The 20,000-nt window shown below is 60.0% G+C and overlaps 2 non-coding genes across 2 annotated transcripts in view; both read right to left on the reverse strand.

The window, feature by feature from the left end:
• Nucleotides 1-34, reverse strand: part of LOC131868583 (5S ribosomal RNA) — a 119-nt gene extending 85 nt beyond the window's left edge. The window contains exon 1 of the ribosomal RNA XR_009367030.1: nt 1-34. This exon is cut by the window's left edge and continues 85 nt beyond it. This is a non-coding gene — a ribosomal RNA (5S ribosomal RNA).
• Nucleotides 35-5,949: 5,915 nt separating this feature from the next.
• On the reverse strand, nt 5,950-6,068 carry LOC131868584 (5S ribosomal RNA). The gene has a single exon (XR_009367031.1). It is a non-coding gene; the product is annotated as a 5S ribosomal RNA (ribosomal RNA).
• Nucleotides 6,069-20,000: the final 13,932 nt, after the last annotated feature.

Below are 20,000 nucleotides of genomic sequence, written 5' to 3' on the forward strand. Positions count from 1 at the left end.
GATCCGGTGCACTAACGCTGGTATGATCGCACCCGTTATGAGCTTGTCGCAGTGTGTACTTAGCAAACCGCGACCCACGTGCGAATCCACCCCGGCCACCCACCCCCGTCGAGGTGCACACCCTCCCTCGCGAAGTGCGCCCCGTTCGCCAAGTGTGAGCCCTGCCCGGGTGCGCGCACCTTGCTAGGGCGTCGGGTGTGCACCCGGCCCGGCCTACGTGCGTGCACCTGGACGGGGCGTCGTGTGCGTGCAGTGTCCCGTCTGCAACGCGGTGCCCACACACCACCTCGGGCGCAACGACCTGCGCTCACATGTGGGCCGAGTGCACCTTGGTGCATGTTCGGGGCGCCTCGGGTGCACGCTCGATCTTGCCCCGGTGCACCAAGGCGCTCGGTTTGCCCCGGGTGCGCACTTGGTGCAAGGTGGGCACCCAAAATAGGGATCAAGCACCAAAACACAAGTTTCGGGATGCAAAATGGGACCCAAGGACCACAAATGCGTTCCAAGACCCATGATGGGTCCACGAGAACAAAAATGTGTTCCGAGACTTAATAAACAAATATTGGGTTTTAGGAGAAGAAACATGCTCTGATGCCCAAAACGAGAATCGACCCCGAAAAGGCCACAGGCCAAAAGTGGGATGCGAGACAAAAAAAAATGGGACCCGAGGACCAAAATTGGGTTCCCAGGTCGAAGACAGGGCAACCGGACAAGAAACGACCTCTAAGGCTCGAAATGAGTCCCGACGACTAAAACTTGACAAGAAGCACCCATCAGGCACCCAACTCGACACCCATGGGATGCCGACCCACCCGGGCTTCCACCTAGCACACCTTGGCACCCACCCACCCTCGCACCCAACCTCGCACCCAACTTAGCACCTTTGAACCCACATTGGCACTCACCCTGACCCTGGCACCTTGGAACCCACATTGGCACTCACCTTGACCCTGGCACCCACCTTTGCACTCACCTTGGGACCCACCCTGGCTCCCACCTCGGCACCCACCCAGACACCCACCTTGGTTCCTTGGCACCCACCTTGGATCCTTGGCACCCACCCCGACACCCACCTTGGCACGCAACTTGGCTACTTGCCACCCACCTTGGCTCCTTGACGCCCACCCCGACAACCACCCCGTGACCTACCCTGGCTAGGGTTGGTGCACACCCACCCTGGTGCCCACCTTGGCACCCACCCCATGACCCACCTTGGCACACACCTTAGTACCCACCCCGTTACCCACCCTAGGACCCACCCCGTGACCCACCTTGGCCAGGGTGGGTGCCTTGGTGCGCACAACTTGCCTGGGCTGCACACCAGGGCGGGCTCAAGATGGCACCCGCGTTCCGTTTTTTTCACTATCTTTCAAAACGGAAATTTTAAAATCTCGTTTTTTTTTTTTTTTTGCCTTTTCTGGAAATTAGTGAAGGCAGCGCATCAAAGGTGCGCAATGCTGGTGCGAACCCGGGAGCGCTCCGATGTGTGCTCCAAGGTGCGGCGTGCACGAAGTCCGAGCCCGGCTTGCCCCGGGTGCGCACCTCGCGTGCACCTTCGCCGGGGTGAGCACCTTGGCTGGGTTGCGCGCCCTGGTGCGCACCAAGGAGCGCTCTGAAGTGTGCTCCAAGGTGCGGCGTGCACGAAGTCGGAGCTCGGTTTGCCCCGGGTGTGCACCTCGGGTGCGCACCTCGCGTGCACCTTCGCTGCGGTGGGCACCTTGGCTGGGTTGCGCGCCTTGGTGGGCACCATGCAGTGCACGAAGTCGGAGCCCGGTTTGCCCCGGGCGCGCACCTCCGCCAGGGTGGGCACCTTGGTGCGCACAACTTGCCTGGGCTGCGCACCAGGAAGGGCTCAAGATGGCACCCGCGTTCCGTTTTTTTCACTATCTTTCAGAACGGAAATTTTAAAATATCGTTTTTTTTTGCCTTTTCTGGAAATTAGTGAAGGCAGCGCATCAAAGGTGCGCAACGCTGGTGCGAACCTGGGAGCGCTCCGATGTGTGCTCCAAGGTGCGGCGTGCACGAAGTCGGAGCCCGGTTTGCCCCGGGTGCGCCCTGGTGGGCACCATGGTGCGCACCAAGGAGCGCTCCGAAGTGTGCTCCAAGGTGCGGCCTGCACGAAGTCGGAGCCCGGTTTGCCCCGGGTGTGCACCGCGGGTGGGCACCTTGGTGCGCATGCCTTGCCTGGGCTGCGCACCAGGGCGGGCTCAAGATGGCACCCGCGTTCCGTTTTTTTCACTATCTTTCAAAACGGAAATTTTAAAATCTCATTTTTTTTTGCCTTTTCTGGAAATTAGTGAAGGCAGCGCATCAAAGGTGCGCACCTCGCTGCCCACCACGGTGCGCAACGCCGGTGGGCACCCGGGAGTGCTTCGAAGTGTGCTCCAAGGTGCTGCGTGCACGTTGTCGGAGCCCGGTTTGCCCCGGGTGCGCACCTCGCGTGCACCTTCGTCGGGGTGGGCACCTTGGCTGGGTTTGCCCCGGCTGCGCTCCGAAGCGGGGTTATTGGAGCGCCGCCTCTTTTTTTGTCGGAGCGTTTGGTGGGGTTTCTCGCATTGGCTCTTCCCAGGCCCGGTTGCCACCCTGGCGCGCACGAAGTCGGAAGTAGGGTTAATTGCCCGGGTGCGCACCTTTGCCAGGGTGGGCACCTTACCTGGGCTGTGCACCCGGGCGGGCTCAAGATGGCACCCGCGTTCCGTTTTTTTCACTATCTTTCAAAACGGAAATTTTAAAATCTCCTCTTTTTTTTGCCTTTTCTGGAAATTAGTGAAGGCAGCGCATCAAAGGTGCGCACCTCGCTGCCCACCTTGGTGTGCTCTGAGGTGCGCACCCGGGAGCGCTACGAAGTGTGCTCCAAGGTGCGGCGTGCACGTTGTCGGAGCCCGGTTTGCCCCGGGTGCGCACCTCGCCTGCACCTTGGCCGGGGTGGGCACCCTGGCTGGGTTTGCCCAGGGTGCGCTCCGAAGCGGGGTTACTGGAGCGCCCCCTCTTTTTTTGTCAGAGCGTTTGGTGGGGTTTCTCGCATTGGCTCTTCCCAGGCCCGGTTGTTGGGTGCGCTCCCACCCTGGCGCGCGCGAAGTTGGAAGTTGGGTTAATTGCCCGGGCGCGCACCTTCGCCAGGGTGGGCACCTTGGTGCGCACACCTTGGCTGGGCTGCGCACCAGGGCGGGCTCAAGATGGCACCAGCATTCCCTTTTTCTCACTATCTTTCAAAACGGAAATTTTAAAATCTCGTTTTCTTTTGCCTTTTATGGAAATTAGTGAAGGCATCGCATCAAAGGTGCGCACCTCGCTGCCCACCTTGGTGTGCTCCGAGGTGCCCACCACGGTGCGCTCCGAGGTGCCCACCACGGTGCGCAACGCCGGTGCGAACCCGGGAGCGCCCCGATGTGTGCTCCAAGGTGCGGCGTGCACGAAGCCGGACCCCGGTTTGCCCCGGGTGCGCACCTCGCGTGCACCTTGGTGCGCACACCTTGGCTGGGTTGCGCGGCCTGGTGGGCACCATGGTGCGCACCAAGGAGCGCTCCGAAGTGTGCTCCAAGGTGCGGCGTGCACGAAGTCCTAGCCCGGTTTGCCCCGGGTGCGCACCTTCGCCGCGGTGGGCACCATGGCGTGCACGAAGTCGGAGCCCGGTTTGCCCCGGGTGCGCACCTCGCGTGCACCTTCGCCGGGGTGGGCACCTCGGCTGGGTTGCGCGCCCTGGTGCGCACCAAGGAGCGCTCCGAAGTGTGCTCCAAGGTGCGGCGTGCACGAAGTCGGAGCCCGGTTTGCCCCGGGTGCGCACCTTCGCCGCGGTGGGCACCCTGGTGCGCACCATGGCGTGCACGAAGTCGGAGCCCGGTTTGCCCCGGGTGCGCACCTCGCGTGCACCTTCGGCGGGGTTGCGCGCCCTGGTGCGCACCAAGGAGCGCTCCGAAGTGTGCTCCAAGGTGCGGCGTGCACGAAGTCGGAGCCCGGTTTGCCCCGGGTGCGCACCTCGCGTGCACCTTCGGCGGGGTTGCGCGCCCTGGTGGGCACCATGGTGCGCACCAAGGAGCGCTCCGAAGTGTGCTCCAAGGTGCGGCGTGCACGAAGTCGGAGCCCGGTTTGCCCCGGGTGCGCACCTCGCGTGCACCTTCGCCGCGGTGGGCACCATGGCGTGCACGAAGTCGGAGCCCGGTTTGCCCCGGGTGCGCACCTCGCGTGCACCTTCGCCGGGGTGGGCACCTCGGCTGGGTTGCGCGCCCTGGTGCGCACCAAGGAGCGCTCCGAAGTGTGCTCCAAGGTGCGGCGTGCACGAAGTCGGAGCCCGGTTTGCCCCGGGTGCGCACCTCGCGTGCACCTTCGCCGCGGTGGGCACCATGGCGTGCACGAAGTCGGAGCCCGGTTTGCCTCGGGTGCGCACCCCGCGTGCACCTTCGCCGGGGTGGGCACCTCGGCTGGGTTGCGCGCCCTGGTGCGCACCAAGGAGCGCTCCGAAGTGTGCTCCAAGGTGCGGCGTGCACGAAGTCGGAGCCCGGTTTGCCCCGGGTGCGCACCTCGCGTGCACCTTCGCCGCGGTGGGCACCTTGGCTGGGTTGGGCACCATTGAGCGCTCCGAAGTGTGCTCCAAGGTGCGCACCATGGCCCTCCAAGGTGCGCAGCATGGCGTGCACGAAGTCGGAGCCCGGTTTGCCCCGGGTGCGCACCTCGCGTGCACCTTCGCCAGGGTGGGCACCTCGGTGCGCACACCTTCTCAATGTTTTCTTGCCTTTTCTGGAAATTGGTGAAGGCAGCGCATCAAAGGTGCGCACCTCGGTGTGCTCCGAGGTGCGAACCCGAGAGCGCTCCGAGGTGCCCACGAAGTCGAAAGTCGGGTTAATTGCATTGTTTTCCCCGGGTGCGCTCCGAGGTGCGCAACATCGGTGCGCACCAAGGAGGGCTCCGAAGTGTGCTCCAAGGTGCGCACGATTCGGAGCTCGGTTTGCCCGGGGTGCGCACACCTTGGCTGGGTTGCGCACCCTTTGTGCGCTCCAAGGTGCGCACGAAGTCGGAGCTCGGTTTGCCCCGGGTGCGCACCTTCGCCAGGGTGCGCACCTTGATGCGCACGCCTTGGCTGGGCTGCGCACCTTGGTGGGCGCCATGGTGCGCACCTTTCGTGCGCTCCAAGGTGCGCACGAAGTCGGAGCTCGGTTTGCCCCGGGTGCGCACCTTGGTGGGCGCCATGGTGCACTCCGAGGTGCCCAAGATTGGTGCGCAACAAGGAGCGCTCCGAAGTGCGCTCCAAGGTGCGCAGGTGCGCGCGAAGTCGAAAGTTGGGTTAATTGTCCGGTTTGCCTCGGGTGCGCACCTTGCGTGCACCTTCGCCAGGGTGGGCGCCTTGGTGCGCACACCTTGGCTGGGCTGCGCACCCGGGCGCGCACACCTTGGCACCCGCGTTTCCTTCATTTTAAATTTTTTTTTTTTACAATCTCTCAAGTGGGAAATTCTATAATCTCAACTTTTTTTGCCTTTTCAGGAAACTTTTGAATGGAGCGCATCATTGGTGCGCTCCGAAGTGTGCTCCAAGGTGCGCACCTCTGGTGTGCTCCAAAGCTCTCTCCAGCTGCGTGCACCTGCCCCGGCCGCGCACCCGGCCCCGCCCAGCTTCGCTCACCTGTCCCGGGCGTCTGGTGCGGAACCTTAGAGTAAGAAACATCACCGTGCACCTTGGCCAACGTGCGCGACTCGACCGAGCGCGCACTGGCCGAGGTGCACACCGATTTCACCTGGGTGCGCGCGCAGCACCTCGGGCGCACCGGGGTGCGCGCACAACGCCCGGGTTGCACCGTGGCCTGTGTGCTCGGGGCGCCTCGGGTGCGCGCTCGGTGTCGCCCCCGCGCGCGCGGTAGTGCGGGCAGCGCACCCCGGCCCGGCCCGGCCCCGACGAGAACGCAAACGGGCAAAAGGTTTATTCAAATAGCATTGCGACGCCCGGCGAAAAACTAAGAAAGGGTGCAACACCGGGACTTCCCGGGAGGTCACCCATCCCAGTACTACTCCGGCCCAAGCGCGCTTAACTGCGGAGTTCTGATGGGATCCGGTGCACTAACGCTGGTATGATCGCACCCGTTATGAGCTTGTCGCAGTGTGTACTTAGCAAACCGCGACCCACGTGCGAATCCACCCCGGCCACCCACCCCCGTCGAGGTGCACACCCTCCCTCGCGAAGTGCGCCCCGTTCGCCAAGTGTGAGCCCTGCCCGGGTGCGCGCACCTTGCTAGGGCGTCGGGTGTGCACCCAGCCCGGCCTACGTGCGTGCACCTGGACGGGGCGTCGTGTGCGTGCAGTGTCCCGTCTGCAACGCGGTGCCCACACACCACCTCGGGCGCAACGACCTGCGCTCACATGTGGGCCGAGTGCACCTTGGTGCATGTTCGGGGCGCCTCGGGTGCACGCTCGATCTTGCCCCGGTGCACCAAGGCGCTCGGTTTGCCCCGGGTGCGCACTTGGTGCAAGGTGGGCACCCAAAATAGGGATCAAGCACCAAAACACAAGTTTCGGGATGCAAAATGGGACCCAAGGACCACAAATGCGTTCCAAGACCCATGATGGGTCCACGAGAACAAAAATGTGTTCCGAGACTTAATAAACAAATATTGGGTTTTAGGAGAAGAAACATGCTCTGATGCCCAAAACGAGAATCGACCCCGAAAAGGCCACAGGCCAAAAGTGGGATGCGAGACAAAAAAAAATGGGACCCGAGGACCAAAATTGGGTTCCCAGGTCGAAGACAGGGCAACCGGACAAGAAACGACCTCTAAGGCTCGAAATGAGTCCCGACGACTAAAACTTGACAAGAAGCACCCATCAGGCACCCAACTCGACACCCATGGGATGCCGACCCACCCGGGCTTCCACCTAGCACACCTTGGCACCCACCCACCCTCGCACCCAACCTCGCACCCAACTTAGCACCTTTGAACCCACATTGGCACTCACCCTGACCCTGGCACCTTGGAACCCACATTGGCACTCACCTTGACCCTGGCACCCACCTTTGCACTCACCTTGGGACCCACCCTGGCTCCCACCTCGGCACCCACCCAGACACCCACCTTGGTTCCTTGGCACCCACCTTGGATCCTTGGCACCCACCCCGACACCCACCTTGGCACGCAACTTGGCTACTTGCCACCCACCTTGGCTCCTTGACGCCCACCCCGACAACCACCCCGTGACCTACCCTGGCTAGGGTTGGTGCACACCCACCCTGGTGCCCACCTTGGCACCCACCCCATGACCCACCTTGGCACGCACCTTAGTACCCACCCTGTTACCCACCCTAGGACCCACCCCGTGACCCACCTTGGCCAGGGTGGGTGCACCCACCCTGGTGCCCACCTTGGCACCCACCCATCCTAGCACCCAGCCTGTGACCGGGCTTGGAACCCAACCTTGCACCCGTCTTGGCCAGTGTGGGTGCGCACCCATCCTGGCACCCACGTTGTGACACACCCTTTAACCCACGCACCCTAGCAGCCACGTTGGCACCCACCTTGGAACACAACCTAGCAACTTGGCACCCACCCCGTGACCCACCTTGGCATCCACCATAGCAGTCGCCCACTTGGCACCCACCTTGGAACCCAAGTTGGCACCCACCTCGGCACCCACCTTGACACTTGTGGACCCACCTTGCCACTCACCCTAGCATCGACCCATCCTAGCACCCACCCTGGCACCTTTGCACCCTAGCACTCACCCATCCTAGCACCTAACCTGTGACCCACCTTGACACTCACCCTCGCACCCACCTTGGAACCCAACCTAGCACCCACCCACCCTGACACCAACCCTAGCACCTACCCACCCTTGCACCCACCCTGTGACCCATCTTGGCACCCACCCATCCTACCACTCAACCTATCACCCACCTTCTCACCCACCTTGGCATCCACCTTAGCACCCACCCACACTGGCACCTTGGCACCCACCTCGGGCAAGGTGGGTGCACACCCACCCTGACACCCAATTTAGAACCAACCGAGCATGTTACCCACCTTGGCACCCACATTGCAGCCCACCCTAGTACCCACCCTATGACCCACATTGGCATCCACACCCTAGCACCCAGGCACCTCGACACCCGCCTTGACACGCACCCTAGCACTAAACCTGTGACCCACCTTGGAACTCACCCTAGAACCCACCCACCCTGTGAACCACCTTGGCATCCACCTTAGCACCCACCCACCTTGGCACCCACTCTAGCACTCACCCATCCTAACACCCAACTTGTTACCCACCTTGGCACCCGCCCTCGCGTCCACCTTGAAACCCACCCTAGCACCCACCCACGCAGGAGCCCACCTTGGCACCCAACCTAACACCCACGCATCCTGGCACCCAACTTGTGACCCACCTTGGAACCCACCCTAGTACCCACCTTTGAACCCACTATATCACCAACCCACCTTGGCACCCACCCTATGACCCTCTTTGGAATCCACCCTAGCACGCACCCACCCTGGCACCCACCATGGAGCGCACCCTAGCACCCACCCACCTCGGCACGCACCTCAACACCCACCTTGGTGTGCGCACTGCGCCAACCTCTCAAAGACCCTATGTGGTGCGCTCCAAAGTGTACACCTTTGGTGCGCTCCAAGGTGCGCACCTTTGGTGCACACCGAGGTGCACACCAAAGTGTGCACCGAGGTGAGCACCAAAGTGCACTCCAAGGTGCACACCAAGGCGTGCACCTTTGGTGCGGTCAATGCAAACGAATTCGGAAGTTGGGGTCGATGTCCTAATCGCTGCTGCAGACTACACGTATGAGAATCGGACAAATAGCTTTATATAGGGGAGGTGTTGCGTTTGATGGGTCGACTCCCCTGGTTGTGTGCACTGCACCAACTTCAAAGACCCTGTCTTGTTTAAGAAGTCAAAAGTTGGGGTGGATGTCCTAATCATTGCTGCAGTCTACGCATGTATGAGAATCAGACAAATAGCTTATATAGGGGAGGTGTTGCATTCGGTGGGTTGACTCCCCTGGTTGTGCGCACTGCGCCAACCTCAAAGACCCCGCATAGCAGAAGAAGTCGGAAGTCGGATTTTGGTGAGCACCAAGGCGTGCACCTTTGGTGCGGTCAACGCAGACGAATTCAGAAGTTGGGGTGGATGTCCTAATCGTTGTTGCAGGCTACACATGTATGAGAATCAGACAAATAGCTTATATAGGGGAGGTGTTGGGTTTGATGGGTCAACTCCCTTGGTTGTGCGCATTACGCCAACCTCAAAGACCTTGTTTTCGTTAAGAAGTCAAAAGTTGGGGTCAATGTCCTAATGGCTCCTGTAGGCTACACATGTATGAGAATCGGACAAATAGCTTATATAGGGGAGGTGTTGGGTTTGATGGGTCGACTCCCCTGGTTGTGCGCATTACGTCAACCTCAAAGACCTTGTTTTCGTTAAGAAGTCAAAAGTTGGGGTCGATGTCCTAATTGCTCCTGTAGACTACACATGTATGAGAATCAGACAAATAGCTTATATAGGGGAGGTGTTGGGTTTGATGGGTTGACTCCCCTAGTTGTTCGCATTACACCAACCTCAAAGACCTTGTTTTCGTTTAGAAGCCGAAAGTTGGGGTCGATGTCCTAATTGCTCCTGCAGGCTACGCATGTATGAGAATCAGACAAATAGCTTATATAGGGGAGGTGTTGGGTTTGATGGGTCGACTCCCCTGGTTGTGCGCATTGCGCCAACCTCAAAGACCCTGCATTGCGGATGAAGTCGAAAGTCAGAGTTTGGTGTGCTACAAGGTGTGGTCGAAGGTGCTCACCTAGGTGTGCACCTTTGGAGCGCAGGAAAAGTGCCCTCCAAAAGTGCGCACCTTTGGAGTGCACAAAAGTGCCCTCCAAAAGTGCGCACCTTTGGAGCGCACAAAAGTGCCCTCCAAAAAGTGCCCTCCAAAAGTGCGCACCTTTGGAGCGCACAAAAGTGCCCTCCAAAAAGTGCCCTCCAAAAGTGCGCACCTTTGGAGTGCAGAAAAGTGCCCTCCAAAAAGTGCCCTCCAAAAGTGTGCACCTTTGGAGTGCACAAAAGTGCCCTCCAAAAGTGCGCACCTTTGGAGCGCAGAAAAGTGCCCTCCAAAAAGTGCCCTCCAAAAGTGCGCACCTTTGGAGCGCAGAAAAGTGCCCTCCAAAAAGTGCCCTCCAAAAGTGCGCACCTTTGGAGCGCAGAAAAGTGCCCTCCAAAAAGTGCCCTCCAAAAGTGCGCACCTTTGGAGCTCCAAAAAGTGCCCTCCAAAAGTGCGCACCTTTGGAGCGCACAAAAGTGCCCTCCAAAAAGTGCCCTCCAAAAGTGCGCACCTTTGGAGCGCACAAAAGTGCCCTCCAAAAGTGCGCACCTTTGGAGCGCACAAAAGTGCCCTCCAAAAGTGCGCACTTTTGGTGCGCACCAAGGCGCTGGTTCGGTCGTTGCAGGCGAGTTCGGAAGTTGGGGTCGATGTCCTGAGCGGAGGTGCAAACTACACAGGTGTCGGAATCGGACAAATAGCTTATATAGGGGAGGTGTATGCTTCGATGGGTCGACTCCCCAGGTTGAGCGCACCGCGCCAACCTCAAAGACCCTACGGTATGGATGAAGTCGGAAGTTGGGTCCGATGACCGATTCGATTAGTAGGTATGCTCATGAGGTCGGAATTTGGGTCCGATGACCTGCCATGTGCAGGAAGGCGAATGTTGGCACTGTGCGTTGCAAGGTGCACACCAAGGTGCTGGTGCGGTCTTTTTAGTCGAGTTCGGAAGTTGGGGTCGATGTCCTGATCGGAGGTGCAAGCTACACAGGTGTGGGAATCGGACAAATAGCTTATATAGGGGAGGTGTATGCTTCGTTGGGTCGACTCCCCGGGTTGAGCGCACCGCGCCAACCTCAAAGACCCTACGGTATGGATGAAGTCGGAAGTTGGGTCCGATGACCGATTCGATATGTAGGCATACTCGCGAGGTCGGAATTTGGGTCCGATGACCTGCCATGTGCAGGAAGGCGAATGTTGGCACTGTGCGTTGCAAGGTGCGCACCAAGGCGCTGGTTCGGTCGTTGCAGGCGAGTTCGGAAGTTGGGGTCGATGTCCTGATCGGAGGTGCAAACTACACAGGTGTGGGAATCGGACAAATAGCTTATATAGGGGAGGTGTATGCTTCGTTGGGTCGACTCCCCGGGTTGAGCGCACCGCGCCAACCTCAAAGACCCTACGGTATGGATGAAGTCGGAAGTTGTGTCCGATGACCGATTCGATATGTAGGCATACTCGCGAGGTCGGAATTTGGGTCCGATGACCTGCCATGTGCAGGAAGGCGAATGTTGGGACTGTGCGTCGCAAGGTGCGCACCAAGGCGCTGGTGCCGTCGTTGCAGTCGAGTTCGGAAGTTGGGGTCGATGTCCTGGTCAGAGGTGCAAACTACACAGGTGTGGGAATCGGACAAATAGCTTATATAGGGGAGGTGTATGCTTCGATGGGTCGACTCCCCGGGTTGAGCGCACCGCGCCAACCTCAAAGACCCTACAGTATGGATGAAGTCGGAAGTTGGGTCCGATGACCGATTCGATACGTAGGCATATTGGCGAGGTCTGAATTTGTGTCCGATGACCTGCCATGCGCAGGAAGGCGGAATTTGGGTCCGATGACCGAGTTGATGGCGTGCCATGCGCAGAAAGGCGGAATTTGGGTCCGATGACCGAGTTGATGTTGATGGCCCGCCATGCACAGGAAGGCGGAATTTGGGTCCGATGACCGATTTGAAGGCGTGCCATGCGCAGAAAGGCGGAGTTTGGGTCCGATGACCGAGTTGATATTGATGGCCCGCCATGCGCAGGAAGGCGGAATTTGGGTCCGATGACCTGACATACGCATGGAGTCCGACTCGGGGGCCGATGTTCGATTCGATGACTTGCATTGTGGGTAAAGTCGGAAGTTGTGGTCTTTGACCCGATTCGATGACCAGACTTCGGCTGCTTGAGAATCGGACAAATAACTTATATAGGGGAGGTAGTGTTCTCGAGCATCCTCCCCCCGTGCCCGTTTATGTCGATTGATGCTGGTGCTCGACTGGTTGGAGCGCTCGGATGCAAAAATCTTGCACCAGGATTTATCGATTGTGATGGACACGGCAAGTCTCCTGATTGCTATGCAGGAGCTCATCGTGAATCTCTATGCGGCCTTGGTATGGACTCGACCTGCGGAATGGTTCGGCAATGGTAGTCGCTCCAACACGTCCTTGCAATGGCCACAGAGGTGATTCGACTAGAGCTCCAGTCTAGCTTTTGGGTTGCTTGGCGGACTGGTATAGCCGCGATCGAGTTCCGGCCATGAACGTTTTAGATAGCTCTTGGGCTTTCTGGGACGGAAGTCGGAAGTTTGGGCTGTTGTCCGATTTGATGGCCATTCTTCGGATGTGTGAGAATCGGACAAATAACTTATATAGGGGACTGTGTTGTCTCACGCAGCCCCCTCCGTGCCCCTCTATCTCGACCGATGTTGGTGCTTGAAAGGGTTGGGATCGCTCGGATTTATAAACGTGCACCACCATTTGTCGAGTGTGAGGGACGCGGCAGGTCTCCTAAATGCTATACGGGCGCTCTCTGAGAATCTCTATCCGGCCTCGACACAGACTAGTCTTGCTGAATGGTTTGGCACTGGTAGTCGATCCAACACGTCGTTGTTGTGGCCGCCTAGGCGATTCGATTCGAGCCCCCGTCTAGCTTTTGGGTTGCTTGGCGGATTTTGCCCTATCCGCAAGTGAGCTCGGTCCCTAAACGTTCGAGAAACCCGATTGCTATGCGCCGACTCTCTTTCTTGCGAGCCTCCATCTAGCTTTTGGGTCTCTACGGAACGGAAGTCGGAATCTGGGACCGTTGTTTGATTCGACGAGGCAGACTACGGTTGTGCGAGAATCGGACAAATAACTTATATAGGGGAGGTGTTGACTGGAGCATTCTCCCCCGTGCCCCTCTAACTCGACCAATGCTGGCGCTCGAACGGTGGTAGCGCTCGGATTTTCGTTGAGCGCCAGCATTGGTCGATTTAGAGGGGCATGCGAGATTCCCGAATGCTATGCGAGGGCTCTAACGGAAATGTCTATTGGTTTCGGTATGGATGCAATTGCGAGTGGTTCGGCAAAGGTAGTCGTTCCGATGCGTCCATGTCGTGGCCAAATCGATAATTCGATTTGAGCCCTCGTATAGCATTTGGGTCTCTCGATGTGATTCCGCATTCCAGTCCCTTTGGGCACTGCTTGAGCCGCATCCCAGGGGGTTCCCTTCCCAATAATCTGCCTCGCAACCCGATTGCTATGCGGTGAGGCTCCTCGGCCGCCTCGGAACTATCTGTGTATCAGACGCATCGCGGGATAAGGGGTTGGCAACGGTAGTCGCCCCAAGCGCGTCCGATGCTTGGACCATTCCGAGGCGGCCCTGAAGCCTCTTCCGTCTAGCCGTTGGGTCCTTCTCGCCGCATCCCTTGCCTCGCACCCCGATTGCTATGCGGTGAGGCTCCTCGGCCGCCTTGGAACTATCTGTGTATCAGACGCATCGCGGGATAAGGGGTTGTCACTGGTAGTCGCCCCAAGCGCGTCCGATGCTTGGACCATTCCGAGGCGGCCCTGAAGCCTCTTCCGTCTAGCCGTTGGGTCCTTCTCGCCGCATCCCTCGACTCGCACCCCGATTGCTATGCGGTGAGGCTCCTCGGCCGCCTTGGAACTATCTGTGTATCGGACGCGTCGCGGGATAAGGGGTTGTCACTGGTAGTCGCCCCAAGCGCGTCCGATGCTTGGACCATTCCGAGGCGGCCCTGAAGCCTCTTCCGTCTAGCCGTTGGGTCCTTCTCGCCGCATCCCTCGCCTCGCACCCCGATTGCTATGCGGTGAGGCTCCTCGGCCGCCTTGGAACTATCTGTGTATCGGACGCGTCGCGGGATAAGGGGTTGTCACTGGTAGTCGCCCCAAGCGCGTGCGATGCATGGACCATTCCCAGGCGGCCCTGAAGCCTCTTCCGTCTAGCCGTTGGGTCCTTCTCGCCGCGTCCCTCGCCTCGCACCCCGATTGCTATGCGGTGAGGCTCCTCGGCCGCCTTGGAACTATCTGTGTATCGGACGCGTCGCGGGATAAGGGGTTGTCACTGGTAGTCGCCCCAAGCGCGTCCGATGCTTGGACCATTCCGAGGCGGCCCTGAAGCCTCTTCCGTCTAGCCGTTGGGTCCTTCTCGCCGCATCCCTCGCCTCGCACCCCGATTGCTATGCGGTGAGGCTCCTCGGCCGCCTTGGAACTATCTGTGTATCGGACGCGTCGCGGGATAAGGGGTTGTCACTGGTAGTCGCCCCAAGCGCGTCCGATGCTTGGACCATTCCGAGGCGGCCCTGAAGCCTCTTCCGTCTAGCCGTTGGGTCCTTCTCGCCGCATCCCTCGCCTCGCACCCCGATTGCTATGCGGTGAGGCTCCTCGGCCGCCTTGGAACTATCTGTGTATCGGACGCGTCGCGGGATAAGGGGTTGTCACTGGTAGTCGCCCCAAGCGCGTCCGATGCTTGGACCATTCCGAGGCGGCCCTGAAGCCTCTTCCGTCTAGCCGTTGGGTCCTTCTCGCCGCATCCCTCGCCTCGCACCCCGATTGCTATGCGGTGAGGCTCCTCGGCCGCCTTGGAACTATCTGTGTATCGGACGCATCGCGGGATAAGGGGTTGTCACTGGTAGTCGCCCCAAGCGCGTCCGATGCTTGGACCATTCCGAGGCGGCCCTGAAGCCTCTTCCGTCTAGCCGTTGGGTCCTTCTCGCCGCATCCCTCGCCTCGCACCCCGATTGCTATGCGGTGAGGCTCCTCGGCCGCCTTGGAACTATCTGTGTATCGGACGCGTCGCGGGATAAGGGGTTGTCACTGGTAGTCGCCCCAAGCGCGTCCGATGCTTGGACCATTCCGAGGCGGCCCTGAAGCCTCTTCCGTCTAGCCGTTGGGTCCTTCTCGCCGCATCCCTCGCCTCGCACCCCGATTGCTATGCGGTGAGGCTCCTCGGCCGCCTTGGAACTATCTGTGTATCGGACGCGTCGCGGGATAAGGGGTTGTCACTGGTAGTCGCCCCAAGCGCGTCCGATGCTTGGACCATTCCGAGGCGGACCTGAAGCCTCTTCCGTCTAGCCGTTGGGTCCTTCTCGCCGCATCCCTCGCCTCGCACCCCGATTGCTATGCGGTGAGGCTCCTCGGCCGCCTTGGAACTATCTGTGTATCGGACGCGTCGCGGGATAAGGGGTTGTCACTGGTAGTCGCCCCAAGCGCGTCCGATGCTTGGACCATTCCGAGGCGGCCCTGAAGCCTCTTCCGTCTAGCCGTTGGGTCCTTCTTGCCGCATCCCTCGCCTCGCACCCCGATTGCTATGCGGTGAGGCTCCTCGGCCGCCTTGGAACTATCTGTGTATCGGACGCGTCGCGGGATAAGGGGTTGTCACTGGTAGTCGCCCCAAGCGCGTCCGATGCTTGGACCATTCCGAGGCGGCCCTGAAGCCTCTTCCGTCTAGCCGTTGGGTCCTTCTCGCCGCATCCCTCGCCTCGCACCCCGATTGCTATGCGGTGAGGCTCCTCGGCCGCCTTGGAACTATCTGTGTATCGGACGCATCGCGGGATAAGGGGTTGTCACTGGTAGTCGCCCCAAGCGCGTCCGATGCTTGGACCATTCCGAGGCGGCCCTGAAGCCTCTTCCGTCTAGCCGTTGGGTCCTTCTCGCCGCATCCCTCGCCTCGCACCCCGATTGCTATGCGGTGAGGCTCCTCGGCCGCCTTGGAACTATCTGTGTATCGGACGCGTCGCGGGATAAGGGGTTGTCACTGGTAGTCGCCCCAAGCGCGTCCGATGCTTGGACCATTCCGAGGCGGACCTGAAGCCTCTTCCGTCTAGCCGTTGGGTCCTTCTCGCCGCATCCCTCGCCTCGCACCCCGATTGCTATGCGGTGAGGCTCCTCGGCCGCCTTGGAACTATCTGTGTATCGGACGCGTCGCGGGATAAGGGGTTGTCACTGGTAGTCGCCCCAAGCGCGTCCGATGCTTGGACCATTCCGAGGCGGCCCTGAAGCCTCTTCCGTCTAGCCGTTGGGTCCTTCTCGCCGCATCCCTCGCCTCGCACCCCGATTGCTATGCGGTGAGGCTCCTCGGCCGCCTTGGAACTATCTGTGTATCGGACGCGTCGCGGGATAAGGGGTTGTCACTGGTAGTCGCCCCAAGCGCGTCCGATGCTTGGACCATTCCGAGGCGGACCTGAAGCCTCTTCCCTCTAGCCGTTGGGGCTTTCTCGCCGCATCCCTCGCCTCGCACCCCGATTGCTATTCGGTGAGGCTCCTCGGCCGCCTTGGAACTATCTGTGTATCGGACGCATCGCGGGATAAGGGGTTGGCAGTGGTAGTCGCCCCAAGCGCGTCCGATGCTTGGACCATTCCGAGGCGGCCCTGCAGCCTCTTCCGTCTAGCCGTTGGGGCCATCTCGCTGCATCCCCCACCTCGCACCACGATTGCTATGCGGTGAGGCTCCTTGGCCGCCTCGGAACTATCTGTGTATCGGACGCATCGCGGGATAAGGGGTTGTCACTGGTAGTCGCCCCAAGCGCGTCCGATGCTTGGACTATTCCGAGGCGGCCCTGCAGCCTCTTCCGTCTAGCCGTTGGGGCCATCTCGCCGCATCCCCCAGCTCCTCGGCCGCCTCGGAACTATCTGTGTATCGGACGCATCGCGGGATAAGGGGTTGGCAGTGGTAGTCGCCCCAAGCGCGTTCGATGCTTGGACTATTCCGAGGCGGCCCCGCAGCCTCTTCCGTCTACCCTTTGGGGCCATCTCGCCGCATCCCTCGCCTCGCACCCCGATTGCTATGCGGTGAGGCTCCTCGGCCGCCTGGGAACTATCTTCGTATCGGATGCATCGCGGGATAAGGGGTTGTCACTGGTAGTCGCCCCAAGCGCGTCCGATGCTTGGACTATTCCGAGGCGGCCCTGTGGCCTCTTCCGTCTAGCCGTTGGGGCCATCTCGCCGCATCCCTCACCTCGCACCCCCATTGCTATGCGGTGAGGCTCCTCGGCCGCCTTGGAACTGTCTTCGTATCGGAAGCATCGCGGGATAAGGGGTTGTCACTGGTAGTCGCCCCAAGCGCGTCCGATGCTTGGACTATTCCGAGGCGGCCCTGCAGCCTCTTCCGTCTAGCCGTTGGGGCCATCTCGCCGCATCCCCCACCTCGCACCCGGATTGCTATGCGGTGAGACTCCTCGGCCGCCTTGGAACTATCTTCGTATCGGACGCATCGCGGGATAAGGGGTTGTCACTGGTAGTCGCCCCAAGCGCGTCCGATGCTTGGACTATTCCGACGCGGCCCTGTGGCCTCTTCCGTCTAGCCGTTGGGGCCATCTCGCCGCATCCCCCACCTCGCACCCCGATTGCTATGCGGTGAGGCTCCTCGGCCGCCTTGGAACCATCTTCGTATCGGACGCATCGCGGGATGAGGGGTTGTCACTGGTAGTCGCCCCAAGCGCGTCCGATGCTTGGACCATTCCGAGGCGGCCCTGAAGCCTCTTCCGTCTAGCCGTTGGGGCCTTCCCGCCCCATCCCTCGCCTCGCACCCCCGATTGCTATGCGGTGAGGCTCCTCGGCCGCCTTGGAACCATCTGTGTATCGGACGCATCGCGGGATAAGGGGTTGGCACTGGTAGTCGCCCCAAGCGCGTCCGATGCTTGGAGCATTCCGAGGTGGCCCTGAAGCCTCTTCCGTCTAGCCGTTGGGGCCTTCCCGCCCCATCCCTCGCCTCGCACCCCGATTGATATGCGGTGAGGCTCCTCGGCCGCCTTGGAACTATCTGTGTATCGGACGCATCGCGGGATAAGGGGTTGGCACTGGTAGTCGTCCCAATCGCGTCCGATGCTTGGACCATTCCGAGGCGGCCCTGCAGCCTCTTCCGTTTAGCCGTCGGGGCCTTCCCGCCGCATCCCTCGCCTCGCATCCCGATTCCTATGCGGTGAGTCTTCTCGGCCGCCGCGGAACTATACCTGTTATTGCTACTGCATCCTTCGGCTGGTAACCTCCTCTGCCGCCTTGGAACGTTCTCTTTGTCGGACGCGTCGCGGGATAAGGGGTTGGCACTGGTAGTCGCCCCAAGCGCGCCCGATGCATAGACCGCTCCGAGTTGACCTTGCTTTCAGCCTCTCACATGCATAGACCTCTCTGAGTCGACCCTGCAGCCTCTCACGTTTAGCCTTTGGAATCTCGCCTCACAACATGATTGCTATCCTTGATGCATCCCTTGCCTCGAGCCCTGATTGCTTTCTTGGCTGCATCCCTCCTCTCCTCACAGCCCGGTTGTCATCACTGCTTCATCCGTCGCTTCATGCATTCTGGCTGCTGGGCCCTTCCCACCGCACACCTCGATTGCTATCTCTTCTGCATCACACACCCCGATTGCTATCTCTGCTACATCCCTCGGCTCTCACTTCTGCATCCTTCGCCTCCCACCTCGATTGCTATCAATGCTGCATCCGTAACCTCACACCCCGATTGCTATGCGGGGAGGCTCCTTGGCCGCCTTGGAAATTTCTGTGTGTCGGACGCACCGCGGGATAAGGGGTTGGCACTGGTAGTCGCCCCAAGTGCGCCCGATTCTTAGACCGCTTCGAGGTGACCTCGTAGCCTCTTTCGTCCAGGCTTCCTGCCTTCAACGCCCTTTTTACACCTCGATTGCTATGCGCGGGCTCGTTGGCGTCTATCACCTCTCTGCGAAGAGTGGCACGATGATTGTTGGGGTAAATCGTAGCAGTCCGATCTCTGGCCTTGGGCCATTGTGAGGGCTGATCGATTTCCTGTGCGCATCTCGTGTTCGCCCAGTAACAGACTCGACGACTTGTAATCGGTCTTGTTCCCGATTGTTCCTGGAGGTAGTCTTCGGAACTCTTGGATTTGACCTGTCACTCGAACTGTCCTCTTCCGAGGATGCTTGTGTGTGTGTGCTTGTGCCATTTCCTTGGCGGTATTAACGAGATATTAAAGAGCGGAGTGAGCGCCTCGCCCAGCTATGTTTGGGGCTCTCACTCCCTTACCCGGTGTGCGACCGCTTTGCACGTAGGTTGCGGAGCATCGCGACTCTTTCGATGTTTGGCGGTTGTCTTCCGGTGATGCGTTGGTCCCGAAGTGCACGTTACTAGCATTTCTGCCATTGTTCTCGATCTTTGGCACGTTCCTTCGTTGCAATTGGATATATATCTCCGTTTATACGCGCAGGCTTCTCCCGCCTATTCAGCGCTGTCCCACTCTCAGCACTCTCGTGGTCTCCTTGGCTTCTCTCTCCCGTGAGCGAGCTCTCTTCTCGAGTCTTTTCCATGTCCCATGGAGGTTGCCTTGCGAAATTCGGGCACACAAACGTGACCGGATAAGAGCGGAATTGCCTATGAGGAGAAGCTCACCTTAGGGAGCAGCAATGCCGAGTGTTTCGACAGAGGGTAGAGGGGGCGTTGTTTGGGCGGTTGCACAAAAGAGTGCTACGGTTGCACTGAAGGTTGCTTCTTCGTCTCCGACGAACTCTTCGAGGCAAAAAAGCTTGTATACGGGGTCGAGGTGGGACTGTTCGTGCGAGTTGCGCCACCAAAAGTGCGTAGGGGGCATATACCTGGGAAATGGATGTCTCTGAGTGGCCTTACTCGGTCGCGTGCACGGTGCATTCTCTAACGGCAGGACTGTCGCGAGCATGTGCGGTTCGGATGTTTTCGGGTAAAGGGTTCCGTACGGGATGTTCTTCCCAGGCTCCTGTGAACCGAGACTCTGCATCGTCGTGCTCCGGCTCCCGTGGGTGCTTCATGCCTCGTCGAGCTGTTTGTCGTGGACGATTAAGGCCGAGGCCTTCCTTCGAGAGGGGAATTGTTCAGGCTGGTCGAGGCGGGATTGTTCGTGCGGGGTGCACCACCAAAAGTGCGTAGGGGGCATATGCCTGGGAAATGGATGTCTCTGAGTGGCCTTACTCGGTCGCGTGCACGGTGCACACTCTCACGGCATGACTGT

This window comes from Cryptomeria japonica, unplaced genomic scaffold, assembly GCF_030272615.1.
Source record: "Cryptomeria japonica unplaced genomic scaffold, Sugi_1.0 HiC_scaffold_210, whole genome shotgun sequence".
In the NCBI taxonomy this organism is placed as follows: Eukaryota; Viridiplantae; Streptophyta; class Pinopsida; order Cupressales; family Cupressaceae; genus Cryptomeria; species Cryptomeria japonica.